Below are 23,840 nucleotides of genomic sequence, written 5' to 3'. Positions count from 1 at the left end.
GCGTTTCGCAGCTGTAGCGCCTAGAACCGCTCGGCCACTTCGCCCGGCTGCTGCAGGCAATGTCATGTTGTTAGCAAAGGCACTGGCATCGGTCGTCTGCTGCCATAGCCCATCAATACCTAATTTCGGCGCACTGTTCTTTCGGATACGTCCCACATTAAATTCTGCTATTACTTCAGGCGGTGTTGTTTGTCTGTTAGCACTGAAAACGCCGCTGCTCTCGGTCGTTAAGTGAAGACTGTCGGGCACTGCGTTGTCCGTGGTGAGAAGCAATGCCTTAAATTTAGTGTTGTCTGCACACTCTTGATTATGTGAATCTCGGAATATTGAATTTCGTAACGATTTTCGAAATGGTATGGCCCATGGGACTAGCTCCAGGTATTATTCCACGTTCAGTGGTTGTTAACTCCCGTCGTGGAGCCGCAATCACGTCGAAAACCATTGGAAATGAATCAAGTGAGTACAAATGACAGCTCGGCCAATGCACCCGCCGTTTTATACCTTGTGTACACGATACTACAGCCATTGTAGATGAGCATACCGCTATCCCATGGCTTTTGTCACTTCAGGGTATATACTCCCCTATAGGTTTTTACTGACCACATACAGTAAGACTGCCCATCACTTGATCCCTCCTACTTAGTGTCAGAGTGGTTTGAGAAACTTTGCCTTCACAGAAATGTATTTGTGACTCCCCTGAGCATCTGCGCTCAGTCTTGTTTAACACTGCTGGGATGCCATAGACCGAGATGTGCGAGCCTTGGACCGAAATTCTCCAGGGTGGGACAAATATAACTAGCCCAGAGAGCAGAGTTCCAGGGTACAAAGAAACACAGTAGAGGAAAGAAAACACAGTATTAACCTACTAAAGTAGATTACGGAAGTGACCACCATACACCTCTTAGCACTTTAGGGCCTTGGTCTGGAGGTTGCTGAAGCCTTATCGAAGCTGGACTGCTTGAACTGCTGCAGGCTCATCTGAAATGTTCTTCTGTGGTTCTTGAAGACTACGATTGTTGTTGCGATACAACATAGACTTGAGCGCTCCCCACACAAAGTAATCGCATACTGACAGATCAGGTGACCTGGGTCGCCAGCTAGGGCTGCGACCAGACTGACCTCCACTAACAACTCTGTCAGCCTTGAAGATTGTGTGAATGTGCTACAAGTTTCGGCCATCTGTATGGGCAGTTGCTTCATCCTGTCGGAAGTAACTGCACGTCCTTTCCTCCTCCGTTAATGCTGCCACAAATTCGCGTCTCATCGTACCCACTCGTTCGGGCCACTTATTTGCCCCACCCTATCTATATATCGGTAAAATGTGGCAGCTGTTGTCTGACACTTTTAGTGCCTGGTGGACTCCTTGCTATTGTGCGTCACCATCGTTATCAGAGAGGGAAAGGGTACTGCACACTACTACGCAGATCGATCTGAATGGCTTATGGGTGTAATTAGCGTTAAATTTTGTGCTGAACATTTCGCAAAAAGGAGCTGGAAAACATTCAAAATATACGACTTATGTGTGCACAGATCCAGTTCGAATAATCTGTGCTGGGAGGAAGTACAACAAAAAGCAGTAAAGGCCAACACTTCAACTAACGTGATTTTGCTAATAATTTGTAAATTATTACGCTCTACCTATTACGCAGTTTTCGCAGTCTTTACGTTCATCTGTTTGCCGTTGTAATAGCTTGTTTTAGTTATTAATCTGTTTATATTGTGATGTGTACAAAGTACAAGCGAACCGAATGGTTATGAAACATAAAAGGAGATGGAAAGGTTTGCGGCTTCCTATAACGTCAAATTGGGATACGGGACTAGAAGTGAGCCATGGTGGCAGACTTGCCTTTTCGAAGGTACGTTTCGTGTTCAAAAAGAAACTAAACAGTCTGCTTCATAGAAACAGAAAAAACGTAGCGTGAAATGCATCTCAGTTCAAACAGGATGCGGAACTGGTGGGAATTAACGCTGCAGCTTGTGCCCGGCTACGGAGGCCAGTTTACAAAGGAAGCGAGCGTGTCCACTCGAAAGCTGCGTCGCCGCTTCCACTCGGAAATAACGCCGGCTGCGGTGCCAGATAGACGTTAGAGGTGGCAAAATAAACACACGGGGGAGCCCAGTAATCAAAGTAACACGAGCTGCGGGCATTTTGTTCACGGGGGCGTGAGGATTAGCGCGCCGGCTCCATCAAGTCGCTGTTTCTGACAGCGGCGTGTTTGCACAAGGAACAATAACAAGGGGAGGCACTGCCGGCGCGCCGCACGACAAGGCGGGCGTGGGCGTGGGCATGGATGGCAGCGGAGAGCGTTACCACACCACCAGCGACCAATGCTGGGATTTCCCGTGCCAGCTTCGTCGCCAGAATTTCATTGATGTTTTGCGTTTTATTCGGCGCGTTAGCGATGTCCTTGATCCCGGTATTATTATTTTCCCTAACTCTTCTTTCACGTGGGAGGAGAAATGAGTATGGAACCATTTAACTGTTTAAGCGAAACTGTGAAGCTACTTTAACTGTTATTAACATTTTATGAAAATCAAAATCTGTCAAATTTCGAAGTACAAAATATCTTTTGCTTCAAACTGCTCCCAGAGAGCCTGCCGAAATAGCTGTGAAAAATAGTTTTCTCTTCCTCGGGTTGAATCGGATCTTCAAATTTCAATTGGACATGGCAGAGCTGGTTCGTTCATTGGATATTTTGTTGTCAGTTTCTACTGAAACCTAGTCAGATGCACACTGGGTAAGACACTGGTCTCACATTTTGTAGGAATGGGGTTAAAAATCTTTGACCTTATCCTGGTCTAAAATTATCATAGTTTCCATGTACATGTTATCAAATTTAACGTTTGCATCACACTAAATGAAATGTTCGGTACTTTTATAATCACATATAACTTTACATTAAACTCGCTATTTACATAAAGGGAAGCAGTGCATATGCATGAGTTTATCCTCCTTTTTTACATGTTCTATAGTTACTGTGTTATATTAATCTGAAAATTTTTTCCGCTGTTTTGTACTAGTACATCTGTTAGTCACATGGTGTGTACTGAATATGCATCCGTATATGAAAAAGATATTTATGTGTATTCTCTTGTCCACTGGTGTGCGCTATAGTATCACATACTGTTCTGTACTGTGTACTGACTTCTGAAATGCGGCTTTTCCTGTTCAGATCTTCTCTAAAATATGATGCAAAGAAGTTGTGGCAGCTATATTACGAATTTTTTCTTCTTTCAACGGTATTAAATCTAAAGCAACTTTGAATCTTACAGGAAATCAAGGTATGATGTCCTCCAACACACTGATACGTGCGACACTACTTTCTATGATTTAGCTCTTTGTTCAAAACCCATAGGATTTTGGTTCTCACATATGGTTATTAAAATTTCATTCCATGAGTAAGATAACAACGGAATATGCAGCATGTGACTTGGAGAATGGTATTTACTTCCTGTTTGTAGCTCATTGAGGCCTTACACCATGCTGAATTGTCGAAGTCAAAGATCATTTATAGTTTTCTAATACTTATTGTTTGCTTATAGCTATAGAGGTTTGAGGCATACAAATTTAACATCTAGCGAGTCACCGAAGGTACTTTCATTCACCCATATGAATAGTGAATGGCGCACCAACCAGAAGCGTACACCACTGTCCCTGGATTCCAGCACCACCAAGGAAGCGATGCATGATATTTGTGCCAGTCTCGAGAAAGAGTAGAGAGATGAGAATATCATGCAGGTCAGGGCTATTTAGACAGCTGTAAGAGATTCTGATATCAATGTGTTGTGTTGTAACAAGGCCATTACTTTCAGGTTGAGTTATATCAATGAATTTTTCTCATGTGGATCTGTTATTCTGGCACCAAAATTACCATAGCTGCATTTAAAAATGTTGATGCCTGCATATTGATGTTTAATGGTATTACGAAAAGGCATTTAGCACATCAAAACTTGCTTGATGTGACAAAGTTAGGCAATTCACCATGTTCAACTGAACTCTAGTCTAAATTTCATTTTAGTAGCTTGTAATGTACTTTTCTTAAATGTTCATACTGTATGGCAGTCACAATAGCAAATATTTGACAACTTCTATCTTCAGAAATTTAACTGGCTGTGCCATTTACCATAGCAGATAAGTGAAACATATTTGTACTTAAGAGTGAAACAGAATAAATCAGCAAAACAGAAGAATTCCTAGATAACTAGAATACCACTAAAGAAGTCAGTGATCCTACCATGAAGTATCAAATAAACACACTAGACACCTAAATGTCCTCAAATTTATCACCATAAAATTTCAAAGAAAATACGTTATATGAAATAACCTAAAAATAAACAACCTAAGTTTTCAAAAAACTTAACCGCTAAGGTCATTAGTCCCTAAGCTTACACACTACTTAACCTAACTTATCCTAAGGACAAACACGCACACCAATGCCCGAGGGAGGACTTGAACCTCCGCCGGGACCAGTTGCACAGTCCATGACTGCAGCGCCTTAGACCGCTCGGCTAACCCCCCCTGCGGGTGTAGGCGAGGGGACATTAAACAACTGAAATGAAAATGGATTTTTTTTACCATCAAAAACAGTCCTGATCACAGTTTATTTATTATGGTGACCGGTTTCGACTACTACTGTGGTTATCTTCAGACCAATGAGTAAGAATCTCCTTCTGCTAAAGAATCACTATTAGTGATTCTCTACCAGAAGGAGATCTGAAGATGACCACAGTAGTGGTCTAAACCGGTCACTATAATAAATAAATTGTGATGAAGACTGTTTTTGATAGTAAATATTAGTAACATATTGATCTCTGTCACTCCCATACACTCCCATAATGTATCCAAAAGTAATTAAAATGGAATTAGTTAAAACCAAGATTTATTGAGGAAGTTTGAGTGCATGTAGAACAACACAGGACATGAAAATACAAATCTCGCCATCTCACAGACTGGAAATAAGTGCAGAACGGAATCCGAATCCTTGCATGTTAGTTACGCGCATGAGTTTGGATGAGAAAGGATATGTCATGGAAAAATGAAAGAAACTCATGTAATAAACTCACTACCTACCTGAAGTAAACCTGGTCATGATGACTGCGTCGATTACGGAAAGAGAAAAGATAAGCATGCATGAAGAGCAAAGAGCAAAGCCGCGGCCAGTGTGTCAATGCACGCTGCCGATAGAAGTCCTCAGCTACTTGAAGCATAAAAATGCGCCGATTCCCACGTCAGTGCTACTGAGTCTCCTCGTTGTTAAGTGAACTTACACTTTTTATGATGCTTTAGATAGCGACTTGGCGCTACAGCAGGAGATGGATTGCTGAATGCTGTCACGTCACGCGTCTATCGAAAGGCGACTCTCCAGTGTACAGTTTAGAAAATGGACTGTGGAAGCCGCACCAAGCACCAAGCCAAATGCAGAAGACAAATCTCGAATGATGCTAAGCTTGCGCTCCGTAGCATCTTCCCTCGTGATGTCGCCGAAATTATGCGTAAGTAAGTCTGAACGATTATCTCTATTTCCGCCAATGTGAGTCTACATCCCTAACATTTCTATCCATTATGAATAATTTTGTAATAGCTCTAGCCAATGGCATCACTTTTACTAGGTTAAGTAAATGGTCCGAGACCGCTGCTTCAGAGAGTTGTGAGTTTCAATGAATGTCAGAATTCTTTTTCTAAAGTTTGCGTAAACCGACCACACAGATTCGATCTGGATTTCGTGTCAGAACAGGACGTAGACTGTACCTATATAGTGGAATCAGCAAGGCATCGTCAGATTACGAAGTTACCCCTTAACAACGGTGCTACGTATTTCTCACGTTATGGGCGGATGTTATACTAGGCAACCCGGAGATGCTCCCTGTTCACAGTCCGACGTCCACTCGTTCCCACCCACCTTGCGTGTGGTCACCTGCAGTCGTGAGACGTGGTATTCATATATGTTATAGCCTCGCACCTGTGCTTTAGACGGTAAGAGGACTGCCCCAGCTTGACATACGCAGTTCGCCGAAACGTTAATACTTTCAGACGGCGCATTCCGACAGTCCACCTGAGAGGGCGGGACGACACGGTGGCCAGCTACAACCACAAAATAGCCCGCATCTCAGCCCTTTTCGGAGCCCACTTCTAACCTCCCCTCTTGCCATCCTAACAGAACCGCCTTGTTCATGACTCAGCTGCTACGACCAGTAACTATGTACAGACTGACTACAGATATGAGCATTACAAACTACGAAAGAGTGACGTTTGTAGTCATCATCCCTACTCCTTATACTATTTAAATTCCGCCTGAAGCGTGCATTAGTCTATCTAACAGAAAATCTACATATCACATCACGAATTAATTCAGGTACCTAATAAATATGATACGTCATACTGGGTACAGCGGGATGCATTTAAACATGCACCACAAAACTCACTCCAAATTAGCGTCAAACTGGACTAAAACAGAACGGCGAAGAATTACGCGGCAACAGTTACATAGCGTCTCTCGATGAGTATGATGACATAACTTTTTTCCCAGTTCTCATGTTTGTGCTCGATACCAGGCGAGAAAAGTGTAAATGGTGTGAAAAACAATACCTATTTAGAACCAAAGAAGAAATCACAAAGATGGCCAACAGCACGGAAAACATAAGCACTACGTCACTACTACATTCGAAAAAAGTATTTCAAAATTAATAACTCTTTAGGCAAGTTCTTCCGGCTACTTTCAAATGAGGTGCTGTGAAGCCATAGAAAGGCATACAAGCAAGCCGGTCTGTACAAATTCATTCTTACAATTAACGCAGTTTCAGATTAGCACTGAAAAACTATACAAAATATTCAAATGCAACGATTATTAGCCCTAAAATGAAAGGCAATCATGAACTTCGGATAATACTTTTACAGAAATTAATCGAGACCCACAGTAGATGATGCACAGGTGTCGAAACACGTTCGGTAAAATAGGAAAACATGAATTCGTTCTGTTTATCAAAACAACGCCAACATACGTGACGAACAATGCCTCCCTATGCTGTTATATTATATTTTAAACTAATTTTGCTGATCTAAACCCAATGTACTTCAGTTCTTCTGGCAAATCATTTATACAACACAGTTGTCACCTGCCTCTGATTCATCTGAGTTCTGCATTACCAATCTCAACTGTGGTTTTTCCTAGTTAAGCTTTTGATTTGCTTTCACTACACATTTAATTTTACAGTATATTTACATATCTATTTGTCTTAGTGCTACATTTTTTATACGCAGCCCTATGGTTGAGAGCATTTATTACTAGTTTATATTCAACGAAATATGGTCCTCAGTTAGATAAGAGGATTAATGTAATCCTGTAAAGCTCATTTTCGTTTAGAAACACGCTATCAAAAAAGTAGCTAAGAGCGACAACAGTTCTTCAGAACTTTTCTCCTATAATTCTCGTTACAATACTATAAACAGTCAGTAGCACTGGTTCGAAAACTCTGTACAAGGGTGTCTGAGAAAATGTCTTGGGCCTGGCACATTGGCTCGATGCTATATTAGTGTCGTTACGTCATCTGTTTGTATCCTGAAGTAATTAACGTTATGATAATCACATGTAATATGTGACATAAGATACAATACACGAGTCAAGGCAGAGAAATTAACAAATCAAGTTGAGCTGTTAGTGTATAATGTGGTCGTCGCTGCTCGATGGGATTTCACGGCCGCTCTATACTCCCGCATACTAGTCCTCTGTTGTCATATCTCCGTCAGGCATTTCGTAACGCGACTCCACAGCATTCATGCTCTCATTGCAGTAATACGACTCGTTTCTATGTGGTTTCCCTCGTTTGCTCTCACCGCTCGACATTTGGCATAAACCTGGCCTTTCCAAATTTAATTTCTTGCACTAATTTCATTTTGATCTCCAAAAAACGCTGATTTATACAGGCTGAAGAAATACGCTATACGCGCTGCACTTTTCGCTCAGAGAACGTGTTCATAATCAAAGTTTTGAGAGTTTTCCATTTTACGTTCACGGCATACACACTACTGGCCATTAAAATTGCTACACCAAGAAGAAATGCAGATGATAAACGGGTATTCATTGGACAAATATATTATACTAGAACTGACATGTGGTTACGTCTGGGCATTGAGTCAAACAGAGCTTGGATGGCGTGTGCAGGTACAGCTGCCCATGCAGCTTCAACACGATACCACAGTTCATCAAGAGTAGTGACTGGCGTATTGTGACGAGCCAGTTACTCGGACACCATTGACCAGACGTTTTCAATTGGTGAGAGATCTGGAGAATGTGCTGGCCAGGGCAGCAGTCGAACATTTCCTGTATCCAGAAATGCCCGTACAGGACCTGTAACATGCGGTCGTGCATTATCCTGCTGAAATGTAGGGTTTCGCTGGGATCCAATGAAGGATAGAGCCACGGATCGTAACACATCTGCAATGTAACGTCCACTGTTCAAAGTGCCGTCAGTGCGAACAAGAGGTGACCGAGACGTGTAACCAATGGCACCCCATACCATCACGCCGGGTGATACGCCAGTATGGCGATGACGAATACACCCTTCCAATGTGCGTTCACCGCGATGTCGCCAAACACGGATGCGACCATCATGATGCTGTAAACAGAACCTGGATTCATCCGGATAAATGACGTTTTGACATTCTTGCACCCATGTTCGTCGTTGAGTGCACCATCGCAGGCGCTCCTGTCTGTGATGCAGCGTCAATGGTAACCGCAGTCATGGTCTCCGAGCTGATAGTCCATGCTGCTGCAAACGTCGTCGAACTGTTCGTGCAGATGGTTGTTATCTTGCAAACGTCCCCATCTGTTCACTCAGGGATCGAGGCGTGGCTGCACGATCCGTTACAGCTACGCGGATAAGATGCGTGTCATCTCGACTGCTAATGATACGAGGCCGTTGGGATCGAGCACGGCGTTCCGTACTACCCTTCTGAATCCACCGAATTCATATTCTGCTAACAGTCATTGGATCTCGACCAACGCGAGCAGCAGTGCCGCCATACGATAATCCGCAATCGCGGTAGTCTATAGTCCGACCTTTATGAAAGTCGGAAACATGATGGTACCCATTCTCCTCCTTACACGAGGCACCACAACAACGTTTCACCAGGCAACGCCGCTCAACTGCTGTTTGTGTATGAGAAATCGGTTGGAAACTTTCCTCATGTCAGCACGTTGTAGGTGTCGCCACCGGCGCCAGCCTTGTGTGAATGCTCTGAAAAGCTAATCATTAGCATATCACAGCATCTTCTTCCTGACGCGTCTGTAGCACGTCATCTTCTTTGGTGTTGCAATTTTAATGGCCAGTAGTGTAGTAATGAAATGGCAAAATGAGAATTTATGTTATATTTTTCCCACCCGAAAATTTTCAATCAGTGCACCAATAAAGTAAAACTTCTCGGAACACTTAGAATATCGTTTAGTGACTTCTCATACGTGGAAACATAACAAGAGGAACAGTGGGAGAGCTAGTAATCTTCAAATGATCTTTTTCATGTCAAATTACAGCTGATACAATTGAGCATGTCGTACTGAAAGTCATATGCTAAACCCGTAAAGGTCACCGCTAGGGAGGTAAGGAAGACGGTATGGGAAGGAGAAGGGAAGACGAAGGAGACGAGGCAGAGGGGAAGAGGATGTAGGCCAATGGGTATAAAGTTCCCTCCTCCACACCTACTTTGCTCACGTCCAGTAGGTACCATTACACGTATGCACTTTTCAATGAGAAGACCAGCCTCCCATCATTTAATCAGTTTTTTAAATTATCATTTCTTTCAATTCTATTTCATGAGAGTCATCAGTCGTTCGCTGTTTGTATGTACGTCCAGGTCTCATCTGTTTAATTAATGAAGAACTTGTTTTGGGTGGAGAAGACTTTAACAAGTGTATTTCCTTCAATAATTCATCACAGGAATGTAATTAACAGTAGTCTAAATCAGGACAGGGAAGATATGATAATGGAGGAGCGTATGACAGTTTGTTCGGATTACCCAGTAATCAAGATACGTATGAGCAGGAATATTGCTCAGCAAATAATTGCAATGCAGCAGAATGGTATTAAGATGGATTATGTGCTAGGGCTTCCTGAGACAATGAGCTCCATTAGCCGGAATTGTATACCGGTACCCTTTTAGAAACCTCCAAGTAGTCTACCTCTTCCAGCACGCAAGAAGCCGCAGTGAGCGTATTGAGAATGGAAAGAAATGATGGTGACTTTTTATTCGGATTACCTAACAAACAAGGGAAGTATATGTGTGGGGATACGTGGGCTATCCCTTTTGCAATAAATGAGTTGTGCATACTGAACAGTGGCTCCTACCCACATCTGAAAAGTAAGTAGCTCTCTCTATCCATTATTATTATCATTATTATTATTATCATCATCATTAATGTATTCATGTTTTCTTATATCATTGTTTCTTTTTCCCAACAGCAAAATTACACAACCAGGACATGTGGTACACTGCAACTGTTCCCACCATCACCACTCTTTGGAGGAGAAATGAGACTCAGTGAATATGTATTGTATGGTTTTTACTGACGTACCTAAAAAATCAACAACAATAATAAATAATATTTTCATTCAAAAACGTCTTATTTCCCTGAAACCCATCCCGTAGACAGTAGTTCTGTGAGTGAGGTGTAATAATAATAACAATGATTTATTACTGATCACTCCCATGCCGCAATATACCTCTCAAATCCCACAGACTGCAAGTCATGGGAGTTAATTTGAACCTGAGGAGATATCGCTCGATAGAATATTATAAATGAACCTTTGTGGTTCCAGACATATGTAAAAGTCTCATATATATATATATATATATATATATATATATATATATATATATATATATATATATAAGTCTCATATATATACTGGGTGAGTCACCTAACATTACCGCTGGATATATTTCGTAAACCACATCAAATACTGACGATTCGATTCCACAGACCGAATGTGATGAGAGGGGCTAGTGTAACTGGTTAATATAAACCATAAAAAAATGCACGGAAGTATGTTTTTAACACCATCCTACGTTTTTTTAAATGGAACACAGTTAGTTTTGTTAGCACATCTGAACATGTAAACAAATACGTAATCAGTGCCGTTTGTTGCATTGTAAAATGTTAATTACATTCGGAGATATGGTAACCTAAAGCTGACGCTTGAGTACCACTCCTCCGCTGTTCGATCGTGTGTATCGGAGAGCACCGAATTACGTAGGGATCCAAAGGGAACGGTGATGGACCTTAGCTACAGAAGAGACTGGAACAGCACGTTACGTTCACATACTAACACCTTTTTATTGGTCTTTTTCACTGACGCACATGTACATTACCATGAGGGGTGAGGTACATGTACACACGTGGTTTCCGTTTTCAATTACGGAGTGGAATAGAGTGTGTCCCGACATGTCAGGCCAATAGATTTTCAATGTGGTGGCCATCATTTGCTGTACACAATTGCAATCTCTGGCGTAATGAATGTCGTACACGCCGCAGTACATATGGTGTAATGTCGCCGCAGGCTGCCACAATACGTTGTTTCATATCCTCTGGGGTTGTAGGCACATCACGGTACACATTCTCCTTTAACGTACCCCACAGAAAGAAGTCCAGAGGCGTAAGATCAGGAGAACGGGCTGGCCAATTTATGCGTCCTCCACGTCCTATGAAACGCCCGTCGAACATCCTGTCAAGGGTCAGCCTAGTGTTAATTGCGGAATGTGCAGGTGCACCATCATGCTGATACCACATACGTCGACGCGTTTCCAGTGGGACACACTCTATTCCACATCGTAATTGAAAACGGAAACCACATGTGTACGTTTACCTCACCCCTCATGGTAATGTACATGTGCGTCAGTGAAAAAGACCAATAAAAAGGTGTTAGCATGTGGACGTAATGTGCTGCTCCAGTCTCTTCTGTACCTAAGGTCCATCACCGTTCCCTTTGGATCCCTACGTAATTCGGTGCTCTCCGATACACATGATCGAACAGCGGAGGAATGGTACTCAAGCGTCAACTTTAGGTTACAATATCTCCGGATGTAATTAACATTTTACAATGCAACAAACGGCACTGATTACGTATTTGTTTAAATGTTCAGATGTGCTAACAAAACTAACGGGGTTTCATTTAAAAAAACGCAGGTTTGTGTTAAAAAACATGCTTCCGTGCATTTTTTAAGGTTTGTGTTAACCAATTACACTGGCCCCTTTTCTCACGTTCGGTATGTGGAATCGATTCGTCAGTATTTGATGTGGTTTACGAAATATATCCAGCGGTAACGTTAGGTGACTCACCCTGTATATATATATATATATATATATATATATATATATATATATATATATATATATATATATATATATTTGAGACTTTTACATATGTCTGGTCTCCTGCTCACTAGGCAAATGCACTAACCAATACGCCAACCTGATGCAGTGATTTTACACGACTGTACGGACTACCCTAGCACACCTCCCTTCTCAGTCAAAATTCCCATCCACGACTCAGCCCACTTCCTATTCCCCCTAAACTCGAACAGCATTACAGAGTCTCGCCAACTGCATTGTAATAGCACTTCAGCATTGAAAGAAACAGGGGATCCTGCCTGAAACCCAGGCATAGGTGATTTAATCAAATGGAACAATATGTTTCCTGAGAGATTTTCAGGTCTTTTTCGTTATTTCAGTATGCATACATACATAATGGGTATTTGTGACTTGGAAAGGTTTCTCTAACCATATTGTTTTATTTATTACATCTTATTGAACAAGCTCTCATTTCTTGCTTCAATGTCTAGAAGATTGTCTCTATTTCTTTCTTACTTTTCTGTCTATTTTACCACATTTATAACCACTCCGTCGGAAGGAGTAAGTGGATGATTGGGTATAGGGTTATCAACGCTGCAAAACGTTGGCTCCGACGTCGACCCGTAGAGTGGTACCGTGTGGATATACAGGCCGTCCCAGTAAGGTGGCGTAAGGTCTTCGCACTGAACGGAGACTGTGTTGAAAAGCAGGGTTTAGGAGCCAAAAGAGTCGAGGATAATATGTATTGGAATCCTGTATAAAACCAACCTGCCCTAAGAAGAAAGTATGATGCATTTCTTACTGGATGCCCTTTTATTAATATAGAAAAGTGTGTTTGATGACATTATGCGAGGCGTGTACAACACCATTAGTGCATTGGTTTGGATTACATAAATGTCATAAATATTGCCATATAACAGGTGGGGCAGGCCGCGGTGGCCGAGTGGTTCTAGGCGCTTCAATCCGGAACCACGCGGCTGCTACGGCCGAGGGTTCGAATCCTGCCTCGGGCATGGATGTGTATGATGTCCTTAGGTTAGTTAGGTTTAAGTAGTTCTAAGTCTAGGGGACTGATGGCCTCAGATGTTAAGTCCCATGGTGCTTAGAGCCATTTGAACCATTTTATAACAGGTGGTTTCGAAGGAGGAACAAAATGAGCATCTTATGTTTTTTTCTTTATTGTAAAAGGAGTTACAGTACTTGTATATACGTGTTTATTGTTACGTTTACCTGAGAATGGACAACGTTTCCACAATGAGTGTAATAAAACAGTTGTAATTACCACAAAAATGCTCTTACAGTATCTCAAACAGTTCTATGGCACTCAGCACACGAGGGAAGCAGATGTCCACATTTAACACAGTGATATGCCTACACAGTATGCATGTCACTCCTACTTCTTAATGGAGACGTATTTTACATAGGGGGGCATTGCTGGAAGCTCCCATAGTCATGTGGCGTTCTGATGCTGTTTTCAGCCTCTCAGCTCCCCACTAGAATGGAAGCACGCAGTTTGATCTCCTACACCGGTATATGGGAATCACCTCACTTAGTTTGTCAGGACATTGCTTAACAGCTAACGGCCAACCATGAATTACTGCCTTACAGTAATTTTCGCATCGCTGTTGTGACAAATGTTATCCACAAAATATCTACCCCTTGAATCAATTACGGCGAAGCACTTGCAAAACCGCATAGCATGTTTGGCCCATAGACTCTGTGTTTCTCCCCAGCCTCTCAACCCCCAACTAGAATGGAAGCAAACAATTTCCTCTCCATCACCATCATAAGGGAATCTAAACTCACTTAGTTTGGCAGGACATTGCTTAACAGCTAACGGCCAACCATTAAAGAATGGCAAATTCACACCTTATGTTCTATATTAAGGGTGACCTACACTGGTATCTTACACTTCACATGCTGAGCTACACTTGGGTAGGGATTCCAAAGACGAATGTAGCTATATCCCCATTGTAAATGCACTTTCACTCTCTTTCAAGAAAAGAAAGCTTCTTATATGTACTGAAACAGAAACAAAATTATTATGTGTTTTCTGCTCCCTTGAGTTAGAATATGTGTGTAAAATTGCCGTCAGCCTTCGTTAGCGAAGCACAAGGGCACTAGCAAGTCACATATTTAGATTTTCTGTTGTGTTCATAATTTAATTCCTAAATTCTCTGAGTGTTTTTGTGTGCTTGCATAGTTTAAGTTATGAATTCAGTGCATCTTTTTGTATCTGAAAAGTGTAGTACAGCGTTTTAGTCAGTGCACAGTCGTCAAGTGTAGTGCAGTAGTCATCTGGACCGCCATTAAGGATTGACCACAGTTCAACCTCCGTTGTAGAAGTTCCGGAAGACCAGCAACTCACAGATTTAGCTTTTTATGTTTCATTCATAGTTTAAGGCTTAAGTCAGTAGGACGGATACGATGTGTGCGTTCTGTGTGCAGACGCAGTAGGAGATGACCGCACATTGTGAGCAACTGAAAACACTTATGGCCATGGTCAGCCGTCTCGAGGCTGCTACCTCTGCGTGTGGCGGTGGAGGAGCATCTGGTGCATCGCATGAGACACCTCAAGTGTCGCTTGTTTTGCCCCGCAGGCACCTTGCAACGTATCCGCCACGGATGATTCACACTCACCGCAGGCTGAGTTGAGGGTTGTAACACACTCGCGTCGTTCGAGGTGGAAAAAGTCAATGTGGAGGCTGGCCGTGTGGCCTTGCCCGTTCATCCTTTCAGTGGACAGGTAATTCATTCAGCAGAGTCTCACAAAGCACATTGGGGGAGGTTTTTACTGATTATCGGTAGCTGCAACGTTAGGAGTGTAATGGAACCTTTAGGGAAATGGCGTCCAGGGTTGGAAAGAAAGCCCATGTGTATTCGATATATCCTCCGGGGGCCTCATCCGAGATGTGAAGGAGGTCCTGCCTATGGCATCGAGTGTGAAGGGTGCAGTCATCCGTATATTGTGGCTCACATCTGCGCTGATGACATCTGCTACTTCGGATCTGATCCCATCGTCAGCAACTGCTGACATTTGCTGGGTATACGTACAGAGTGCAAGCAAAGCTCACAATCTGCAGCATCGTTCCCGGAACTATCGGGGTTCTTTGATTTGAAGCCTAGTCGAGGGTCTCAACCAAAGGCTCCGTCGATTGTGTGACGGTCTTGACTGTAGATTTGTAGGTCTACATAATGGAGTGAAAAATTGTAGGACTTCCCTTGGCAAATTAGGGCTTTACTGCACAAAGGAAGCAGCTACTTTGGTAGCAGAGTACTTGTCTGTGGTTAGCACACTGGACTCGCATTCGGGAGGACGACGGTTCAATCCTGTCTCCAGCAATCCTGATTTAGGTTTTCCGTGATTTCCCTAAATGGTTTCAGGCAAATGCCGATTTCCTTCCCAATACTTCCCTAACCCGAGCTTGCTCTCCGTCTCTAATGACCTCGTTGTCGACGGGACGTTAAACACTAACGACCACCAGTACTTGTCTAGTAGACATGGCTTTTTATTTATTTGTTTTTGACTCCAGGAAGTAGTTTGAGGGCCTCTGTTGAATCAAATGTAGTGGATTCACAGAGAACGAAATCGCAGGACGTACAAAGTAGAGTTACTTCTACAGTCAAATTTTGAACAGAAAATTTTCGAAGTCTTTGCAATTAAGTTCTTGAAGTTACTGGCCTCTACCTAAAGTTGTCACGCTGAAATTAGTCTCGGCACCGAGATCAGGCTGCAAATCGAAGCAGAAAGCTCGGAAATATTTAGCGAGGCATGGAATGTACATCGAAAGGCCAGATTAGACTCCATAGGTTAATTATCGGCTGTTTCCGCCGGCCACCTGCTTCCCCGTAACACTCATAGAATCATGCAAGCCTTGCGTACGTTCAGTAGTGCGGTAACACTCAGATCACTGCTGTAGTATTTGGATGCGACTTTTATCTACCAAATACAGACTGGAATGTCTATGGATTCAGTGCAGGTAGTATCGACAGACAGCCTTGTGGAGTACTTTTACCACGTTTCCCGAGAACTGCCTTTGACAACTAGTTCTACAGCCCCCACGCAATGGAAATGTTGTAGACCTCGTAGCTACAAACAGGCCTGACCTTATCAACAGTGTCAATATAGAGACAGGGATTAGTGATCGTGATGTTACCATAGTGACGATGGTAACTAAAAGCAATAAATACATCAAGAAGACTAGGAGAGTATTTCTGCTAGAAAAAGCAGATAAGGATAAGTAGTTGTTAGCATCCTACTTAGACAATGAATGGACACCATTTAGATTCAATTCGACGGACGCAGAGGAATTATGGGCAGAGGTCAAACTGACTGTTAATCGCACTCTGGACACGTACGTGCGAAATAAGTCGATTAAGGATGGGAAGTCGGAAAATGCTGAGGTAAAAGCAGTTGTAGCACTCTCGGTACAAAAAATTACGCACAAATATCGACAGGCGAAAGTCAGAAGACATTTGTAAATCCGCAAGAAGATCAATGCGCGAAGCATGCAACAACGTCCACCATCATGCCTTAGCAAAAGATCTTGCCGAGAATCCGAGAAAATTCTGGTCATAAGTAAAACCACTGAGCGGTTCGAAGGATTCTGTCCAGTCACTCGTTGACAAGTCTGGTGTGGCAATAGCAGACAGGAAAAGGCAAGCAGAAGTTTTAAATTTCGCGTTTAAGAAATCATTCACGCAGGACGATCGTTTGACCGTCGCAGAGACTCCCGAATGGAAAACACAGGAATAACTATCCCTGGTGAAAGTATTGGAAACGAGTAAGTCACCAGTTCCAGATGGAACCCCAATTTTGTTTTACCGGGAGTACCCTGCGGCATCGGCTCCCTTACTTATGAAGCCTGCATTCATTGTGAATCTCTCGCCCAGGGCAAAGTCCCAAACAACTGGAAAACAGCGCAGGTGTTTTGTAAGAAAGATGTGTATGCAAGAAAGGTGAATGAACGGACTCACATAATCACAGAAGCAACTCATTAATATCGGTTTTCTGCAGAGTTCTTGGATACATTCAGTTGTTCGTATACAATAAATTTTCTTGAGACAGGCAATCTTCTGTCCATAAATAAACTCGGATTTAGAGAGCACTGCTCGTCCTAACTTCATCTTGCAGTTTTCTCACATGATATCTTGCGAACCGTGGATAGAGAGCAACAGGAAGATTCCGTATTCCTGAGTTTCCGGAAAGAGTTTATTGAGGTACCCCACTGCAGACGACCAAGGTCCAAGTGGCTTCAAGACTTTTTAAGTACTCAACCCAGTACGTCGTCGTCGACGGCGAGTGCTCCTCGGAGACACCACAAGGAAGTGTTACAGGATGGCTCTTATTCTCCGTGTACATAAATGATCTGATGAACAAGGTGAACAGCATTTTATGGCAGTTTGCTGATGACACAGTGGTGTAGGAGAGGGTGGCATCATTGAATGAATGTATGGGATACAAGAGGAGTTAGACAGATATAATTGTTGGTGTCATGAATGGCAGCTAGCTCTAAATGTAAAAAAAAATTAATTAATGCGGATGAGTAGGAAAAATAATCCTGTAAATCCTGTAATATACGAATATAGCTTTAGTAACGTGATGTTTGATACTGTCACATCGATTAAATAACTAGGCGTAACGTTGCAAAGCTACGTGGAATGGAATGAGCACGTCAGGTTCAGTCTGGAAGGCGAATGCTCGAATTTGTGTGGAGAATTTTAGTGAGGGGTACCTCATCTATTACGGATACAGTTTACAAACGGCTAGTCGACACTTCCTTGAACAGTGCTCCAGTGTTTAGGATTCTCACCAGGAAATATTGAAAGAAGACGTCGAAGTAATTCTGAGGATACCGCCAGATTTTTCTCCGACAGGTTCAATCAGCAAGGGAATTCGGCCGTTCACTTACGTAATAAATTGAAACACCTGCAGCATTCGTTTTTATGTTTTATTATATTGCAGACCCTTTCAGGGACTCAATACACCATCTTCAGGCCTTAATTGACGCTGAGGGGGTGAACTCCAATCGTATACACGATCCCATCGGTGGCCAACACCTATGAACTGGCCTCCGTAGCACACTGTACAAGCGATGTTGTGTCCGCAACCGTCAACTGCCAATGGTTGGAGACACAACATCGCTTTTATAGTATTCTAAGGAAGCCAGTTCATAGATATTGACCATTGATGGGATCGTGTATACGATTGGAGCTCACCCCTCAGCGTCAGTTAAGGCCTGAAGATGGTGTACTGAGTCACCGAAACTGGTTGCAATTCGTGAACTCAAATGGTAATTCTTGGAGGAAAGACGATGCTCATTTCGCGAGGCACTACTGCGGAAAATTAGAGAACCGGAATTTGAGATCAACTGCGGATCCATTATACTGTCGCCAACGTACATCTCGCGTAAGGAGCACGAAAATAAGAAGTGAGAAGTTAGGGCTCGTGCGAAGTCTTCAAGACAGTTGTTTTCCCTCGCCGTCTTCGCGAGTGGAACAGGAAGGGTAATGACTCGTAGTGGTAATTCCTACCCTTCACCATGCACCGTGAAGTGGCTTGCGGATTATGTATGTAGGTATGGAAGAAGTAGCGTAGCTAAGTCTGAATCAAATTTTTTATGTTGCTATATCATTTATTAAGTTCATCATGATATCAGCATATAGTATTTTTTCTTTTTCTCATTATATGTTTGTAATTAAAGTATGGGATACGCCTTCTCTTTAAATAAATGCGGAGATATCAGTTTATATTATGAAAAGTATATCTATTTGCATATTATTCATTAAAGCCTAATAAATGTATTGCTTCAACGCTTAGTTAGTTTAAGTTGTATCAGAAAACTTACACATACATTGCTTCCATATATAACATGAATAATTTGCGTATTTCTAAATGAACAGAGATAGACTCGTCTAACTCAGTAGACCAAAAAAGAAAATTACTTAGTTGTAGCACGTAACGGATGCAAGCCTAACAAACCAACAGCTCCGAACCTCAGCCAAAATTTCTATTTATTTATAATTTTACCACTGTCATTTCACCTGATCAGATGAATAAGAAGGATAAATGATTCTTGTACCCGACTCAGTTCGAAATAATTTGATATATTAAGACACAGAAAGGTGCACTGTGTTTTGTTGCGAACTGTGTTCTGAGGTAGTGTTCTGTTTTCAATTCTAGATGGTTCAAATGGTTCTGAACACTATGGGACTTAACATCTGAGGTCATCAGTCCCCTAGAACTCCGAACTTCTTAAACCTAACTAACCTAAGGACATCATACACATCCATGCCCGAGGCAGGATTCGAACCTACGACCGTAGCGGTCGCGCGGTTCCAGACTGAAGCGCCTAGAACCCCTCGGCCACACCAGCCGGCGTTTTCTATTCTAGACAGCACCACACATATGTGTGCCTGATGGTATGACATGGTTTAAACGAACCTCTGGGTTAGGAAATGGCAAATACAACGCTGAAGTCAGCTTACTGCTCTCAGTGGTTTATGCGAGCTCTCCTGTGACGCCCGCCGTGCGACGTGTCTCCCGGACTGCCGCGCAACGCGTGCAGAAGCGCAAAATCTTTAAAAAAAAAAATGCGACACGTTTACGCCAAGGGTATTGTCAACACCTTCATGGGTTATATTCCCTGATACAGACTGAATAGACTTTTCTAAGTGGGAGAAAAAACAGATTTTTAACTATAGTGCTTTATTTTTCTTATTCGATCGAAAATATATATTAATAATAACGAGTGCATGGGTCGGAGATATGTGACACGGCGGTTTATTTTAAGAACGTAATAGAGAATGCCGGCCGGCCGGGGTGGCCGAGCGGTTCTAGGTGCTACAGTCCTGAACCGCGCGAACGATACCGTCGCAGGTTCGAATCCTGCCTCGGGCATGGATGTGTATGATGTCCATAGGTTAGTTAGGTTTAAGTAGTTCTAAGTTCTTGGGGACTGAGGACCTCACATGTTAAGTCCCATAGAGCTCAGGGCCATTTGAACCATTTTGAACCAGAAAATTCCGGGCGGAAATTTGAAAATAACATGAGTAAAACGTACTGCTTTTTCCCCCTCTACACCACCGCGTCCTCTTCCTCCTCAATCTCCACATATTCCAACTCCTCATCCGACACATCATCATCTTCAGTACATCTCAGGAAGGCGTCATCTCCTGCTTCCTCTACCATTTCCATCAAGTCCTCTATATCACCATCTATCATCCCCTACACATAATCGAATCCTGTGTCTGTAATATATTCGCTGCTCCGCATTTCATATTTGGGGGGCAGCGAAGGAGGTAGAACGAAGAGTACATTGAGGATGAAACTGGATGATAGTTTTTGAAAAGACCTCTGGATCGAATAGACAACACTCCATCAGAACATAGGTGCGGTAATAATACGCAGAAGAAAAAATAACTTCACTTTGGCTTTTGGTCTTCATAATGGAATAAAAAAGTCAGGATACGTTCATAGGCTTTTTTCGAACTAGAACAAAAAGCGATCGACAATGTGATAAAAGTGTTAGACGCACGAGATAAAAAGGTGTAAGTTACAGAGAATGTAATAAGACTACAAGGAAAAGCAGAAGTGCCTAGGTTAATAAGGTCGAAAAAGCAAGAACGGAAATAAAAGGGAGAAGCAGATACAGTAAATTTAGAGTACAGTCTAATTTTTGATCATCAAGAAGTTTAAGAGGTAACTCAGCACAGTATACTGTGTGAAGAATTGTAATTTTACTGTGTGAAGAAATACACATAGAAGGAGGAGAAAGACACACGCTTGGATGAATAACTGGTTTTCAAATATCTCACCTTCAGCAAAAATTGTAGTGAACGTTGTAGGACACCATAAGCAGATTTTCCTCTGAAAATTCCAACACGATTCGTGTGTTACATAAAAAAAAATTGCTAGGGAAGAGATTTTGTAAACATGTGAACTGAGAAAATCGGCTTCGAGATTTCACGAATGCTTCTGTGAACTAAAACTGTCCACCTGAATCTTACATTGCTTTCTCTTTTTTTTATTTTTGTAGCATCAGCTTCTTCCCTGTTTTCCTTAGTGGATCAATCTTCAAACATTTCTTCATAATTTGCTCCTTACGTATTTTAAGCCTCTCAAGGAGTAGGTATTAAAATTCATGGAGAAGAAGTAAAAACTTTGAGGTTCGCCGATGACATTGTAATTCTGTCAGAGACAGCAAAGGACTTGGAAGAGCAGTTGAACGGAATGGACAGTGTCTTGAAAGGAAGATATAAGATGAACATCAACAAAAGCAAAACGAGGATAATGGAATGTAGTCAAATTAAATCGGGTGATGCTGAGGGAATTAGATTAGGAAATGAGACACTTAAAGTAGTAAAGGAGTTTTGCTATTTAGGGAGTAAAATAACTGATGATGGTGGAAGTAGAGAGGATATAAAATGTAGACTGGCAATGGCAAGGAAATCGTTTCTGAAGAAGAGAGATTTGTTAACATCGAGTATAGATTTAAGTGTGAGGTAGTCGTTTCTGAAAGTATTTGTATGGAGTGTAGCCATGTATGGAAGTGAAGCATGGACGATAACTAGTTTGGACAAGAAGAGAATAGAAGCTTTCGAAATGTGGTGCTACAGTAGAATGCTGAAGATAAGGTGGGTAGATCACGTAACTAATGAGGAGGTATTGAATAGGATTGGGGAGAAGAGAAGTTTGTGGCACAACTTGACTAGAAGAAGGGATCGGTTGGTAGGACACGTTTTGAGGCATCAAGGGATCACAAATTTAGCATTGGAGGGCAGCGTGGAGGGTAAAAATCGTAGAGGGAGACCAAGAGATGAATACACTAAGCAGATTCAGAAGGATGTAGGTTGCAGTAGGTACTGGGAGATGAAGAAGCTTGCACAGGATAGAGTAGCATGGAGAGCTGCATCAAACCAGTCTCAGGACTGAAGACGACAACAACAACAACTTTTTGATTTGCCATCCCTTAAAGTAATCACATCAAATGTCCCTATCCTTCCTCTAAATTTTGAGTGAGTCCACTTACATACCTTTTTTGTCTCCTTATAAATAAAATTTGAACCCTCATCACAAGTGAAATTTTCTGTAGGTTCTCTGGAACTTGGTGTATGGTTTCGATTGTTAGTATCCCCTGTAAATTACTGTCGCATGCTCTGAGCCCCCCCCCCCCTCGCAATCCAAACCCGCTCTCTAAATATAAAAAAAAACTCTATTGCTGCGCCTGTCTGTGGCACGGAGATAATGCCAAAGCAAAAACGACAGTTAAGAAAAATGATAATTGATAAATTGGGTGTGGAATGTTAGAACGCCTTGCGCCCCAACCAATAAACGATTTTGTCTTGGAATCTTCACGTATCTAAAGCTAAAGGGACGAAGAATGTTTTTGAGGGCAGATATCGCTGTCTATCCATTAAAGGATAACAGACAGAATATTCACTGATGACCACCCTGTTGAATATGGATAGAAACTGAACCGGAAAACTACGTCTTAGTTTGAGGAAAAAGACGTCTGAGAATGTGCGCTTGGAGCACAGCTTTGTATGGTAGTGGACAGAAAACAGAACAAAAGGGAATCAGTGAAGAAATGAAGATATGTTCAGAAGACAGAGTTTCCATATGTAACTGCTAGATCTTTTGCAAATACCGCAGAGATACATGTATAATCCCATTAGAGAGAAACAAAGCCATTCTCGTAATTCAACTACTATAAATGACAAATATTATATGTGAACGTAAGGAAATTCGTCGTATTGTCCTCTAAAACTTGCGAAAACCACACCTCGGTGGCCTGTCTTAGCTGCATCACCCTGAACACGTAATTTCAGTTCTGGGTAACCGCTGGCTTGTGTTATATGTGTTTCTACCAACACTGGAGAGCTACATACTGATTAGCACGCAATTTTTAATTTGTGTACGTATGTTCATGTTAAAATGCTGTTTCGGATTACAAACAGTATTGTAGACGCTCATGACGCCAAAATGTCCGATTTTAATTGCGTCGACTGTAATGAAACTAGCACATTTTACTAATTATTTTTTTAAAGCTCCAAGAGAAAACATCATTGTCACTGCACTACGCTGTGTCGTCCGAACAAGATGCAGCTAGGACAAAATCACGACAGGCGCAAGAAAGCGAGCTCGTGCCACTTCCATAGAGACTCGCCGTTTGCGAGAGTTCCACCATCGCCACAGGCGACGGTGAGGATGAAAATATCGACTTCGCCTTTGCCAATTGCCGGCAGGGTACAATCCGCTAATGACTGGACGACAACGGACAGAAGCTTACTCGGAAGAAAGAAGAGCAGCTCTCGCCCACTTGATTATAGACCATCGTCCAGGACTGACAGACACGGAATGTCGTTCAGCGAACTCTTAGAAATGAATAGACAGTTGTTGTAAATTACATTTTCTATGGACTGTGAAGTTTACCTACGATTATCTGCACTTAGACATTGAGGGCCTTTATAGAGATGTATTACAAGCAGTGCTGCAGA

This window comes from Schistocerca piceifrons, chromosome X, assembly GCF_021461385.2.
Source record: "Schistocerca piceifrons isolate TAMUIC-IGC-003096 chromosome X, iqSchPice1.1, whole genome shotgun sequence".
In the NCBI taxonomy this organism is placed as follows: Eukaryota; Metazoa; Arthropoda; class Insecta; order Orthoptera; family Acrididae; genus Schistocerca; species Schistocerca piceifrons.
Note: the sequence above shows the minus strand (reverse complement) of the source record.